The 13803-nt window shown below is 38.9% G+C and overlaps 1 protein-coding gene across 2 annotated transcripts in view; it reads left to right on the top strand.

Moving 5' to 3' along the window:
- The first annotated feature begins 2283 nt into the window (after window positions 1–2283).
- Window positions 2284–13803, top strand: part of LOC124060452 (ankyrin repeat domain-containing protein 13C) — a 71108-nt gene continuing 59588 nt past the window's right edge. The window contains exon 1 of one of the 2 annotated variants that reach the window (XM_046391449.1): window positions 2284–2618. The gene's annotated coding sequence lies outside the window, so the exon portion shown is untranslated. The remainder of the gene's footprint in view (window positions 2619–13803) is intronic. The other variant, XM_046391448.1, reaches the window with a different exon arrangement.

Below are 13803 nucleotides of genomic sequence, written 5' to 3'. Positions count from 1 at the left end.
CAAGGATACAATTCCTCTGTGGACAGAGCAAGGGGCGTGTGTTTGTTACTGAAGTGTTTGTGTGTTCATTCATGAGGGCACCTTGCATGGTTATGCTTAAAAGGCTGTGTTTGTCTTTTTTATTAACTTGTCAATAAAGCTTTTTATGACCTTGTGTCATGTAACATCAAGATAGCAGCAACACCAAACAAATCTGGAATGAAGACACAACCCAGATGGGATTTTGTTCACCCTCTCAATGTTATTTGTTAGCCTTATATCTAATGTAATTAGTGTAAAATAAACATTCCCAATCTGCCACCCTCGGGAAATACAGCAAGCTGACAATGAATCCATGATTCATCTCTATGGTAACGCTGTTGGTGATGGCGACTCCTCCTGAGGAGGTGAAATTGTCAGTGGTGTTAAATGAACTCTGAAAGTATTAAAACCGAGTTCTTAATGTGGCATTTAAAATCAAATTTACAAAGATATCCCAGCCTGTGTCACTGCCTCAGCTCATATGAGAGTTTTGACAAGCTAACAGTATAATTTAATCTGGTACAGAATGGCTGTGGCATATCAGACAACATACATGCCAGTACCAATACATAACAATAGATCTGTGATAGGTCAGTGGGATGGTTATGTTGTGCAAGTGATATACCACTGGCATTCTGACTACTTCACACTGTTTATTAATGACCAAGTTTTCAATAATCAGTCACATCTCCTTGATAGATGCGTGGACTTAACACTGTGGTCAATAGCCCTTCCTGAACTATATTTGCATGTTCATGATGAAGCAATTCTTTAATGAATATAAAAACAAATGAGAACAACGTGTTCAAGGGTGTAACCTGTAAAAGCTGATGTCTAAGGCCGGTGAGCACACTACTGTTTACACAAGGGGAAAACCTATTTTAAATTAGGAAACAAACAAATGGAAACATTGTAAAACATTGTGGTAATATCTCCCTGTTGACCAGCATACAAAAATGCAATATAATAGACTAATAATGAATTTTACTACCATTCTCCAGGGCAACACTGCAATAAAGACAGTAATACAATTGTAAGACAAATATCAGTCAGTGCAGCTTAATTCAGCTATTTTCTCCGTGTGACATTATTCTCGTCTTGGGCCCTCCAGCTCTGCTACTCTCTGCTCTCTGCTCTCCTACAGCACAAACACTCAACATTTCCCCACTTTTCAATCTGCTGAATGTCTAAATTGGCTGCCCAAAAGTCATAAGGATCTGATGTTTTTCCGTGGTGCCCGGTGCAGCGATGTGCCTCATGAATGGCTTTGGAAACGATGTGTTTTGTTTCCTCCACTGTGTCTGGCACTGCTTGAGTACTAACAGGCCAAATCCAGCCACATACATCTTTATAAAAGCATTTTGTCCTGATTTCTGCTTGTCTGCTACCTCGCTTCTGACTATTTCCGTTTCTGTCCTCCTGACTACATAACAAGAATAAGACGGAAACTATTCAAACTATTACCCATAAATTGTGACTGCCACAGCAGCTGGATTTAATTTAGTTACTCTTTTCTAATTTAGCTAATTGTGATAAAAAGTAAACCATAGTGAAATGAAATTAACAGTAGAAGAGAATGGTTTATTTAGCACCGTGCTGAAGGCACTAGATGATATGTTCAGCTGCTTTAGTTTCAGTAAGAAGCAGTACAGCAGTTTAATACAAGTCTACCATTTAAAATTGTCACTGTAATGCAAAAGCATTGACGGGAAATGCACTTAAAGCATAAAAAGCAATTGCATTAGTGTGAAAGTAGCATTGTACTGCTGTAGCTGCGTGATGTTGAGATAATTTCCGATGTCCCATGTGCAGTTAGATGGTTCAGCCTGCAACAATCATATCAATCAAATATAATTTCATAACCTGATTATGTGTTTCATGAGGAGCAGAGGTGGAACGTGACCAAGTATATTTACACAAGTACTGTAACCATGTACAATATTTGCCTGTGGAGTAGAAGTATGAAAATGGAAATAATCAACTGAAGTAACTCAAATTTGTATTTGAGTACAATGCTTGAGCTGATAATATGTTTCAGATGTAAAATCCTTTGCTCGGGCCGGGTGGTGGTTGGCTGTAACTAAGTACATTTACTCAAGTTTTTTATTGAGGGAAACAGCGCCCCCTGTATTCCAACGTTAGATCGCCTAAACATGTCAGCCGGCGTTGGCATCCCTTCGTCATTGACCGTAAATCAGATTGTGAACAGTCAGAACTCTGGATAAACTGGGGGAAAAATCAAGTAACACAACACAAGTAAATCCATATAAGTTTAACAGCAACGTAACTGAAAGAAGCGAGCAACGGATTTCCAGTGTTGCTGATGTTCTCAGATTCTGTGCTTGTGTTAGCCAGGTAGCTAGCTGCTTATTGGCCACTTAGCGAGCTGTTAACGAGTGAGCCAGGAGCGATGGAGGGAGGATTGTGGTGGAAAACAGTGTGACAAATCTGCAGAACAGATTGTGGGGTAGAAGAGGAAACAGTTGGACATGGGGTCAAACGACCATCGTCCTCTCTGGTGAAAGACTTCAGGTCCAGTGGGAATAACTTCGAGTGAAGCGTTCGCCTCCATGACAGATGACCTGCGGTAACGCCAGGTTAGTTTAACACAACTCCTCCTCTTTCTCTGCTATTTCTGTGGCTTTCCTGGTGACAAAATGGCGATGGCTTTATGTTAATGTGCAGTAGTTTTGTAAAAGCTAATATGTAATATATCAGTTTGGCTGAAAGTAGCTTTTGGTGTGACTTTAGGGTCAGGACTGCTGAGGTTTGTGATAGCATGCTATCACACAGTCAAATCAGCATGGACGGAGCCTGTCAGGGCTGTGGTCAAATTCTCCAATGTCATGTAATTAGTAGCCAGGTCACCTTTTTGACTGTGCGAAGCTGCCTTGTTGGCTTGTATTTTGACTTAACTTTGGCCGAGATACGCGTAATTGCTTCAATAGGTTGCGTGATAAGTACGTTTTTTACGTAAGAACAGCTGGAAACAAGTGTTAAGTCGTGTATCTTAATGTAGTGCGCATCATTTCATTTTATTTCGAACATAAGTTAAACACGAAAAGATGTCACCGTCAATCAGGGGAGAAGATCTTAAAATACATAAGCTACTTAAGAAAGTGTGGCGCCATGTCTGACTTTATGCCTTTTATAGATGACCTTTTGTCTTTGGTTTACATTTATTACCACATGAAGATGACTACATTAAAAATCTTCAGCCATCAAAGAATGATCTGAAATTACTTACTACAGTACACAAGAAGTAAATAATACCAACAATATAGGCACAGTTTTACGTTGCTTAAACCTGACATGTTGTAATGTAATGGTGGGAAAAGGCTATTAATGAATTAAAATGAGAAATTTATTTATTAAAGCATTACTGCAGCCAGGTAGCCAGTCTCTCATTAGTTCTGTCACCTAAAGGTAACACTGTAGGAAAAAGCCCTTATTTTCCAAAGCTGAAAGGGTTCATCTTTGGAGCATTAATGTTCCAGCAAAGGAGAAAATAATCTGTCCATTATGTTTTCTTCTGTCTTGCTGTTGTTTTTAAATTTCATTGTGTATGAGTGGACATTTTAGTCTGATGGTGGCACCATAGAGTTTGCTCAAAATCATAGGTATTCATAACTTCAAAAATTCATAGCAAATTTCAGGGAAATCTGACCAATAGCTGCTGCTCGGGACCAAACACTGACTAATCAACTGATAGACTGAGATCACCGCAAACCAATAAGTTACTGGGGCTGTGGTTAAGTAATGTTAAGAAAAAACATAAATCTTTATGGATTTGGCACTGATGAAGTATTAATACAGCAGGAAAATATACACTTCTTAGACTGAGGCTAAAAACATAAAGTAGTGAGATCACATAGCACTTTATTTATGGTCTGTGGGTTTTTTCATTTTTGAAATGGTCTATTGAATTGTTCTTTTTTTCTGTAATGGTTTGTTTTACATTATATATTGACCACCCTGCATATATTATTTACATTTCTTCAAAATGTAATGGGTTTCCAATGTTACTGATATGGTCTCACAAGAAGAAAACCCTCCTTGCTGAGCCTGAAAGCAACAACACCACTCGTGCTTTCCCCGCGGGAGTTTGTAGTTAATGAATTTAGTGGTAAATGACATTTTCTCAGCACAAAAAGCATTTCTGTTTTTCCTGTATGTGTCTGAAGTGAAGTGTGACAACAGGAGGTTCGTTGTTCTGGCTAAAGCAAAACAAACAACCTCCAGAACAGATAAGGCCAATATCCTTGAAACCTTGCAGCGGTGCCTCAGTTAGGGCAGTAAAGTGAGAGGCACAAGGAGGAACTAAATTACGAGGGTTTAATCAAGATGAAACTGAAACTAGAATTTTCCCACAATGATCATCCTGCAAATTACTGTATTTGAAATTGTGCAGGTGATTACACAGTGACTATTATTATTTGCCACATAGCTACTGATTATAAAATGGCTCCCTTGAAGAGGGCTGATGGTAGTGTCAAAGCACTAACCAGCCACTCATGTTCAATCAGGGGATTCATCAACCTCAAAACCTCATAAAAACCTCTCTCAGACAACCACGGAGGAAGCTAAACTGTACTGCCTAATAGATCTTGCTTCTATTCAGTTAGTATCCCTTTCAAATAAAATGAAAGGAAGACTAACTGAAGATGGCAGCGAGCTGGGTTATGACCTTCGCAGTTTAAGTTTAGGTCAGCTCTGGTTCTGGACATGGTGTGATGGAGTGTGATACATGGCTGTTTTATCTGGTCTGGTGTTGGGTCTAAATGTGTGTGATGTCAGGTGTCACGTCATATGCAACGAAAGGTTTGACTTAAGAGCTACTGAGGGCCAAAGCTATTCTTTTTACATTGAACGACAAGTAAGAGCCTTTTCAGATTTTTCATATCATATAAAAAAACAACAACAACAAAAAACAAACAAAACAAGAGAATTATTAAGTATTGACTGTGTAGCACTGTTTGCTCCATGTAGATCCATTGTTGTCAAGAACTGTGAAAAACACGTCGTCGAGCCTCACTGTCACGCTGGGCAGCATTTTCTTTCATTACGATGAACACAGGCACCGTTGATTGCTTTGAGTCGGATCTAATTAAAGTGTGATATGGCCTGATCATGTACACTGCATCTCTCTGTTGCTGCTGTGGTTCAGTCCATAGAAAAAATCTGACACTACAAGTCAGAACCTGCACCATCGGTGTCTGACCATTTTTACCATCCACGAAATCCAGCTGAAGAGCCAGGCAAGGGATGCCAGAAAGTACTGCCAGATGGACGAATGTATTGTTTGATTTGGTCTCATGGTCATGAGATATCATCAAGATTTATTGACAATAACACCAATATAGAATATATATATATAATGCCAACATTATCATTTAGATCCTAATAGGTGATATTTTGAGGTGCATATTATTGAGTATATTATTAATTTAAAACCAAAAGCCTCTCCTTTGTTCCAGACTGAAACCCTCTGAAACTGCTTTTGATTAAAGTTTAAACGTTTTACATAAGAGAACAATTTACTGAACAACTGACTAAATAAATCCAAAGTCCAAGAACGACAGAAATCGCCGCAGGCTTGTGTTTAATGTCTATTTGATCAGACAGAAACCTCATTTACCTCATATAATCATCAATTAATTATCAGGTTGTGCACCAGTGAACATACACTGTGTATATCCTCCTCCTGTATATCCTGCATCCTACATGCACCAGCCCACCGGTCTTGTTCTTTTTCTTGTTTTTGCCTGTTGTTCAACTCACTCACTTTGTTTTATTTTTATTAGTAACTAAGGTACTCCTCAACAAAGTTTAATTTGGCTAAAGCTTCGTAATTTCCTGAACTAATTGTCTCCTTACTGAGAGGCAGTGCTGAAAAGAAGGGAACAATTTGCAGCGAGACAGTTTACGTCAAGAAATGAATAGATGATAGCAGGGCTTTCAACGTCCCGGTGACAGAACGGGGTTGAGAAGCTTGTTTTTGCTTGCATGTATCACACCGTATTTTTAGTGTGTGCTCTGAATTCGTGCTACTTTTTACACTGCTCTACTTAAGCGATACAGATGACATTATTCATGCCTTCCCTGCACAACCACTGTTGACCACTGAGACGCTTGTTCAGGAGATTGTAAATGAGGCAGCAGCTGTAAATTAAAACAGATGCTGGTGTAATTCTCTTGAGATGCTCACTAAGGAGGGGAGAGCAGAGTCAAATGAGCCATCGTGGAGCAACATACAATTTGTTTTGTGAGACCTAAAATGTAATTTAACTAAAGCTGTGGGTTGTGGATCAATGGCACTTGACTCTATGTATTTTGAATACTTAAATACTACCATAAATTTTGTTCTAATACCAAAGCAATTAAGTGGCTTTAAAATCTTAGCTAACAAACAAAAAAGCCTAGTTTTGTCTTGGTTTTAAAAATTGTGGCTATAGGGGGAACTGAGGCAAAAGCCCAGGTGTAAGTAGGACTTGGTTTTATTGTACATTTTTGTGTCTACGTAATAGCAAAACAATTTTTTTAATACCTAACATCAACAATGATTAGTTGCTTAATTAATTATTGAGCGAGAACAACGCAACATTTTAGTCATTCTATAGTCATCTAAAATGAAAATACAATTGCCTGACGTGATGTTCTGGTGATGGTGACTCATCTTTTTCAATGTTTTGTTAAATTACAGATCCTTCTAAGGCAACAGACAATCCTCATATACTTCAGCCACCACTCATGGGGGATGTTTCTTTCTCAGAACAACATTACATCTTTGTACGCATTCGACTATAAACAGAACAGTTCAAAATTCAATTTCATGGCAATATTCACAAAAAACGATGGCCACAAGAGGACATGACAGGAGCAAAGGATGCTTGAGTGTTTCAGTTCAGTCATTACAAACAACCATCAAATAGTGCACATGGCAAAAAGCTTCTGTGCCACACCTAGGGCTGCAATTATGATTATACTCAACCTCAGTTTATCATTTGGTAACATTTTTTAAAGCCAGAAGTGGCGACATCAGATCAAAAACCTAAAGATAGTTCATTTATATAAGGCATAGAAAAGCAGCAAGTTATCCAAGTTGAAACAAGAGTGCATGTTGCATTTTTGCTAGAAAAATTATTTAAAGTGCTTCTATAAATGTGCTTAGAAAACATGGATGAAAATATACACAACCCTCCAATGCCTTGTGGAATTCTGGAAAGAGTAAGTGAAAGTGTGGGAATACAGGAGGAGTGTCAGCTTGGTGAGTTGTTCTGTCTCAGCGGTAACAACATCCTGGCACACAAATGAGCAAATAAATGAGAATATAAACAAGAGGAAACAAGTGCAGGAGGCTAAAAGGTGGGAAAAGCTTTCCCACACATACACACACAGATGTAACCAAAGACAACACCCACGCTCACAGACTCAGACACACACACACACACATCGATATGGTCATTAAAATACAATAAACAAGTGGTTGTTTGATTTTCAAGTACAAAAATTGAAGACATTTATTTTTGTTAAAAAATAGAAATGGAACGCCTGAATGTGGTCGTTTGCCAGTCAAGAGCACCAAATGTAGGATTGCCACTGGGCCAGACAATGTTGTTAAAATGTCTTCTGAACCCTTCTTTTATACAGTTAGGCACATATATATCAAGACAAGTAGAAGTTTTTTTGGCATTTGACCTCTGTACACCACCACATTGAATCTGGAATGAAACACCCAAGATACGAGCAAAGTGAAGACCTTCACCTTTAATTCAAGGGGTTTGACAAAAGTGTGGCATTAACCATTTAGGAATTATGGCCTTTTTATACACCCACCCCCATTTTTGGTGGCTCATAAATGAGGGAACAAATAGCTGACAAGCAATTTCCCCTCATTGCTCCCTGACTGATAGAGCAGATAAAGGTCTGGATTTGGTTTTGAGTGTTGCTTTTATATTTGGTAGCCGTTCACTGGAACACTCAACAAGAGATCCCAAGAGGTATGCAAGTGAAAGAGGCCATCATAAGGCTAAAAAAACCAAAATAAACCCACCAGAGGGATAGCAAAACCATTGACAGAGGCCAAAACGACTAGCCAAGTCAAGAACTCTCTTGAGGAGGTAGGTGTGTCATTGTCAAAGTCTACACTCAAGAGACAGCTTCATGGATATAAATACAGAGGATGCAAACCACTGGTAACGCTTAAGAACAGAAAGGCCAGATTAGACTTTACCAAAAAACACCTAAAAATCCTGTCCTTGCAGTTCTGGGACAAGTTTATTTGCACTGATGAACCCTGCACTGATAAACTTGTTCCAGAATGATGTAAAGACAAAACTATGGAGAAGGAAAGGAACAGCTCATGATCTGAAGCCTACCACATGATCTGTCAAACATGGTTGAGGCAGTGTTATGGCATGGGCATGTATGGCATCCAGTGGAACTGGATCACTCTCTGCGCAGATTCTGACAAATGACGACAACTGACAGGATGCTGCTTCATATTGCACATGTATAAATTTCTCAAGGCAAAAAAAAATAGGAGGATATTCTTCACTGGCCAAGTCAGTCACCTGATCTCAACCCAGTAAAGAAAGAAAGGCAGAAAGCACGACAAACAAGCAACAGCTGAAGGCAGCTGCAGTAACGGCCTGGCAAAGGATCTCAAAGTAGGAAACTTAGTATTTGGTCATGTCTGTGTCATGTCTCCAGACTTCAGGCAGTCATTGACTGCAAAGGACTTTCATCCAAGTATTAAAAACAAACCCCATTTTTGTAATTATGTTAGCTTCATTTATGAGTCACCAAAAATGGGGGTGGGTGTATAAAAATTTGCCAGACTTCTTACTTAGACTTTATTTCATTAGCAGCAGTTCCTGGAAACTCGCCATCTCTTGCTCGATGTCTTGCTTAAGAATGCAAAGCTGCTCAGTAAATCACAGCACATGAAAGCACCAATGTAATCAATCCACATTCTGGACTGCATTACGCAGCTTTGAAAAAACTCTAATCAGAGTTGATGGGTTGGTGCAGTGACTATAGTACATAAAGTTGATGGATTAATGACCAGTTTCTAAAAGAATGAACAAAACTATTCTGATTCTCATTAATGCCAGCCTGTGTCACTGCTTTATCCTCCACTGTGCAATTACTGTATGTCTGTGATGCTGCTGACTGTGAGACAGAAAGGTCAGGGGCGGACAAGGGGGTTGTACAGCAAAGATTAGGCGAAAGGGCACTTTTATTTTAGGACCATTTTTGGTTTTTGCCACAGGACTCTATCACTGATCCACTTGGCCCACTCTATGATAGTATACTTCCAACAAAGTTGTAGTAAAAAATTCCTCAAGGGAAAAAAAATATGTGCAAATAAGGTTAAATTTAATGCAGCTCTTGCAAATATACTAAGATTCCAAGTCCAGTGTTTGTGTGTGGATGAACATGAGTGTGTTTGGGAGGTTTGCTTTGACCTCGAGCACAGCAACCATGTACTGAAACAGACAGATGTACAAGGCCACAATCAAGCATCATTCTGCAATTTTAACTACATGTGAATTCCAGGCACTTCGAGTTTTTGAGTGGTCAGAGTGTGCCGCCCCACAAGGTCTCTCATCGAGTTAACATCCAAATTCCCGAGCAGTTTTGGTCATCCTAAAATTATCTGTTGTCGTTCCCTGGTCACACATGGGATTGGAATTTTTAAGGAGAGTTTCCTGAGAAGTCGGGGTCTAGACTTGAAGAAAAGTGTGTGTGTTTTCAGAAGTTTGCGACATTAAAAATAGATTACAGAAATAAACTCAATGAAACGTGTGTTCTCCATAATGATCATGATAATATACAGTAATTTATATACATGAGTATCTACAATTCTCTGACTTTGACACCTCAGGGTTGTTGTTCGGGTTCACATCCTCTGTTGCACTGAACAGTGTAACATTGTCTATAGTGTAGGTTAATATTGTCTCTTTGTCTTGTCACTGTTGAAAGCCATCTTCCATCCATCAATCCGTTTTCTATACCGCTTATCCGTCAGGGTCGTGGGGAGCTGGAGCCTATCCCAGCTAACTATGGGCGAGAGGTGGGGTTCAACCTGGGCTGGTCGCCAGTCAATCGGAGGGCCTGAAAGCCATCTTAGTTAAAGTCAGAACTGATGATAGCTGGCAGCTTGATTATATTTAAATCCTGTTTTTTATGTTTGCCCTATACTGCATGACAGCAACTAATTCTGCTGCTAAAACTAACTTGCTTGAACAAAAAGTTTAGGATAAGAACAGGAAAATGTTCTTGCGTAAAGCCCATTGTCCCTAAATTACAGGCTGAAATACAGTTTGTCTGTCAACGACTTCACGTGATACTCCACCTAATAACTAATTGTGGTTTAGTCCTTCAAAATGAACAGCTTTCTGCATAAATTATCTTGGTTACAGTGGATTACAGTGATTCACTGTCTGTACTTCTGTCTCTGTGCCTTTTGATGCTGTTTTTATTGCCACACTGTCCTCACTCATTGACACAAGGGCAGATAAAATAATATCACTCTTAAGTTCAAGGTGAAATTAAAAACTACAGCTCTTGATTTTATCATAATGCCGAGGGCTGGTGATAATAGCTTGCCAAGACACACAGGCAGGAGCTGAACAAATAAGGTCAACTTAAGAAAAAAAAAAATTAAAAATAAATAAAAACCCAGTGCAGCAGGGTACACAGTGTAGGAGGTTGAATTTCCCTAATGATGTTACTCATGTTACTCTGTGGACACCGTTGTTTTCTCAAATATAATTAACCCCATGTACAGTTTCATGTCAGAGGATATACGTCATTTATTGTTCTTCAGCAGGTGGGATCACAAAAACGTTAGCTCGAGTTGTTCTGCAGATTTTGGTGGTGAGAGTTTGCATGCATCTTGTACATTTTATAATGGAAGAGTATAATATAATATTTTGGAACACAAGGTTTAGAATAGAAATGAGACAATATTCACTTCACTGTGTGTCATTGCCGAAAAATGAGAAGTAGTGTCGTCGGTCTACACTCAACAAATATGTGAAGGCAACATTTTTATTTTTGCTTCATTCTTTCACAACTTGAACTAAAAGACTTTTAAGACTTGTATCCAGTTTGAATCACACCTGTACAATAATCATGCTGCTTAATCAGAACCTTGATATTCATGGATTTTGTTGGCAAAGGAGAAGTGCTTAAACTTGGAGATAAGTCTTTTGTATGCATGAAAAAGCTTTCTCGCATTTCTGTCAATAGGAATTTTGTGGTGAAGGACTTTCCCCTAAGGTTGGCACGTCATTTGCGCCATGTTTCAGTATTCCCTAACTATAATAAATTTTAATAAATGTATTTTTCCTCCTTTGCTCGTGATGGACAACAGTCACAATTCTTTGTCGACTCGTGCTCGTGATGGACAACAGTCACAATTCTTTGTCGACTTATGTTGTTTGTCTGCGTTTTCTGAAATGAGTAGCATTTTCTGTCAGGTAGACTTGTTATAACTTTAGATTATCTTTATATGATTATTCACTGCTACAGTTCTTCCTTTGGATGATGTACTGTAACCGTGTATGCCATGTCCATGCCTGGAAAAGGGGGCTGGTTTTGTATTAAAGTTTGATGTGCCGACCTTTGTTAACGCAGCCGTGCAGGTGGAAAACAGCCGTGATGTTTTGTTGCTGCAGGGCAACACAAAGGCCGTAGCATAGCTAGACATTGAGTTTCTGTCAGCTTTGTCAGTTTACACCTGTGTGTTCTGTTGTTTATTGTGTCCCAAGTTTTCTGCTGATGCTAAAATTGAATTTTCCTCCTCGGTAAATAAATTACACGTCTATTATTTCAGAGGGGAGAAAAGGAAAATGGATCTTCATGATGAATGTTTTTGCTTCACAGATACATCAAAATAATGTCATGCAATTGAAAGCAGCTGCTGTGCTCTGACAACAATCCGACTGATTCATCCTCTATTTAGATGCCATTTTCAAAAGCGTTAGCAGTAACTTTTAAACACACTCATCTAATAAGTAAATAACATTCCTTTCAGGGGATTTATTGGTTCAATGATATTTTGACTGAAAGGTTTTCAATTTGATTGCATTTCCAAGAAAAAAAAAATACATTTATGTAGCAATAGTAAATCTACACAGTGACACCATAACATTAAAAGATTAAATATTAATAAAGGCAGCTGGGTGAGCATAAGTTAATACAATAGACCCTCTGAAATGCTCATTAGAGGATGTGAGGGAGCTTATCTTGCTCATCCTCTGGTTGTTGTGACTGTTCAAGACTAACATTAACTGATAACAATACAACAAATTTCCCACAAAGATGGTTTGATGGTTTCTGTCTGGACTGCTGTCTAATAAAACCATCCTGCTTTCATTTTTTATCCTTAAGGACCACACCCTGTTAATACAAGCTTGCATCTTTATACCAAATCATACAAGATATAGCTATCTAATCTCAGGCCTCAAAGTTATGTCTGTGTCTGGCCCTCTGCAGTAGAGTTGGAAGCCCACTTGTCTTATTACATTTACCCCAGCCAAGATGGTGTGATGGCTCCCAGGAGCTTTTATCCCTGAAATTACCTCTGCTGTTATTAGAGCAAGAGGAGCAGAGCACACCAACTCATTCTAAATGTGGATTGTGCGATTGAATTTTAAATGTGAGTTATCTGAGAGTTGCCCTGACAATATAAAGTATTTGTTCACATCCTCCTGGTATGATCGCTGAGTATTTACACACAAGCTCCCAAACTGAATGATGGAGGACGCACATGAACGTTTGAAGGTTAAACTGAGGCCAGTGGCCGTGTGTGATGACTAGATCCTTCTTTACTAGAGCCTCTCATCAGTTTTTATAATAATAAAGTAGTCAGTATGCTGTAAGTGCGTGTCTGACATTGACTAAAAGAAAAGATTTTTTAAGCTTTCTTAAACAGACCATTCATGTAGGGATTGATGAGGTGGACAGACATTTATTCACTCAATTAATCCCCTCAAATGATTTGTGCAAATGAGTGTAGTAACATGAAGGCCTTTTTTAGGAGACACTGAGGCATGTGCTCTTATCCCCATTCCTATGACTCCAACAGTTCTTCCACATTAAATGAAAAAAATCTTCTTTTTTTTTTTTTTTGGTCTCATGCCCACTAGAATGACTCATAGAAGCAGAATAAGGGGGAAAAGGTAGTGGCTAATATAAGTACTTTGTCAAAGCGTTTTGGGATGAAATGATTTCTTTCTTAAGGTTAGGGGAACTCGTGGTTACAATGAGAGGTTAGGGAATGAGGTTTGAAACGGGAAACAAGCAAAGTTGCTCCATCTATTCGCCCCTACCTGCTCCCTACACTCTCTGTAATATTACCTGCCGTTCTTCTTCTGGCATGATTATGACAGCCAATACAAGTCTTTTGTCACTTGAGTGTAAACATGTCGTTCTGGGGCTGAAGCGACTGATGCTGTGATTCTTCTTGAGAGGACAGTCTCTACGATTCAGAGCATCTGGCCCCTCTTTATGACTTTACAACGGCTATAAATACGTTTTTCCATTAGACCTGTCATATGTACTAAGACCTTTAAACATATTTTAATGGTTTTACAACTTAAGGTATTTTGCCGCACACCCCCAACCCACCTCCCTCGCCTCAAAACCCCTTGGACTAACAAGATAATCATGAGTGTGTGTAATTTCTGTTGGAATAAATTACTGCAATTCCCCTTCAACAAAATGCATCATATCTTCATCTTAATCAGATTTGCAGCGGTGAAATGGTGT

Source organism: Scatophagus argus, chromosome 6 (assembly GCF_020382885.2).
Source record: "Scatophagus argus isolate fScaArg1 chromosome 6, fScaArg1.pri, whole genome shotgun sequence".
Classification (NCBI taxonomy): domain Eukaryota; kingdom Metazoa; phylum Chordata; class Actinopteri; family Scatophagidae; genus Scatophagus; species Scatophagus argus.
The sequence above is the reverse complement of the archived record's forward strand: the minus strand, read 5'-3'. Positions and strand labels throughout refer to the sequence as shown.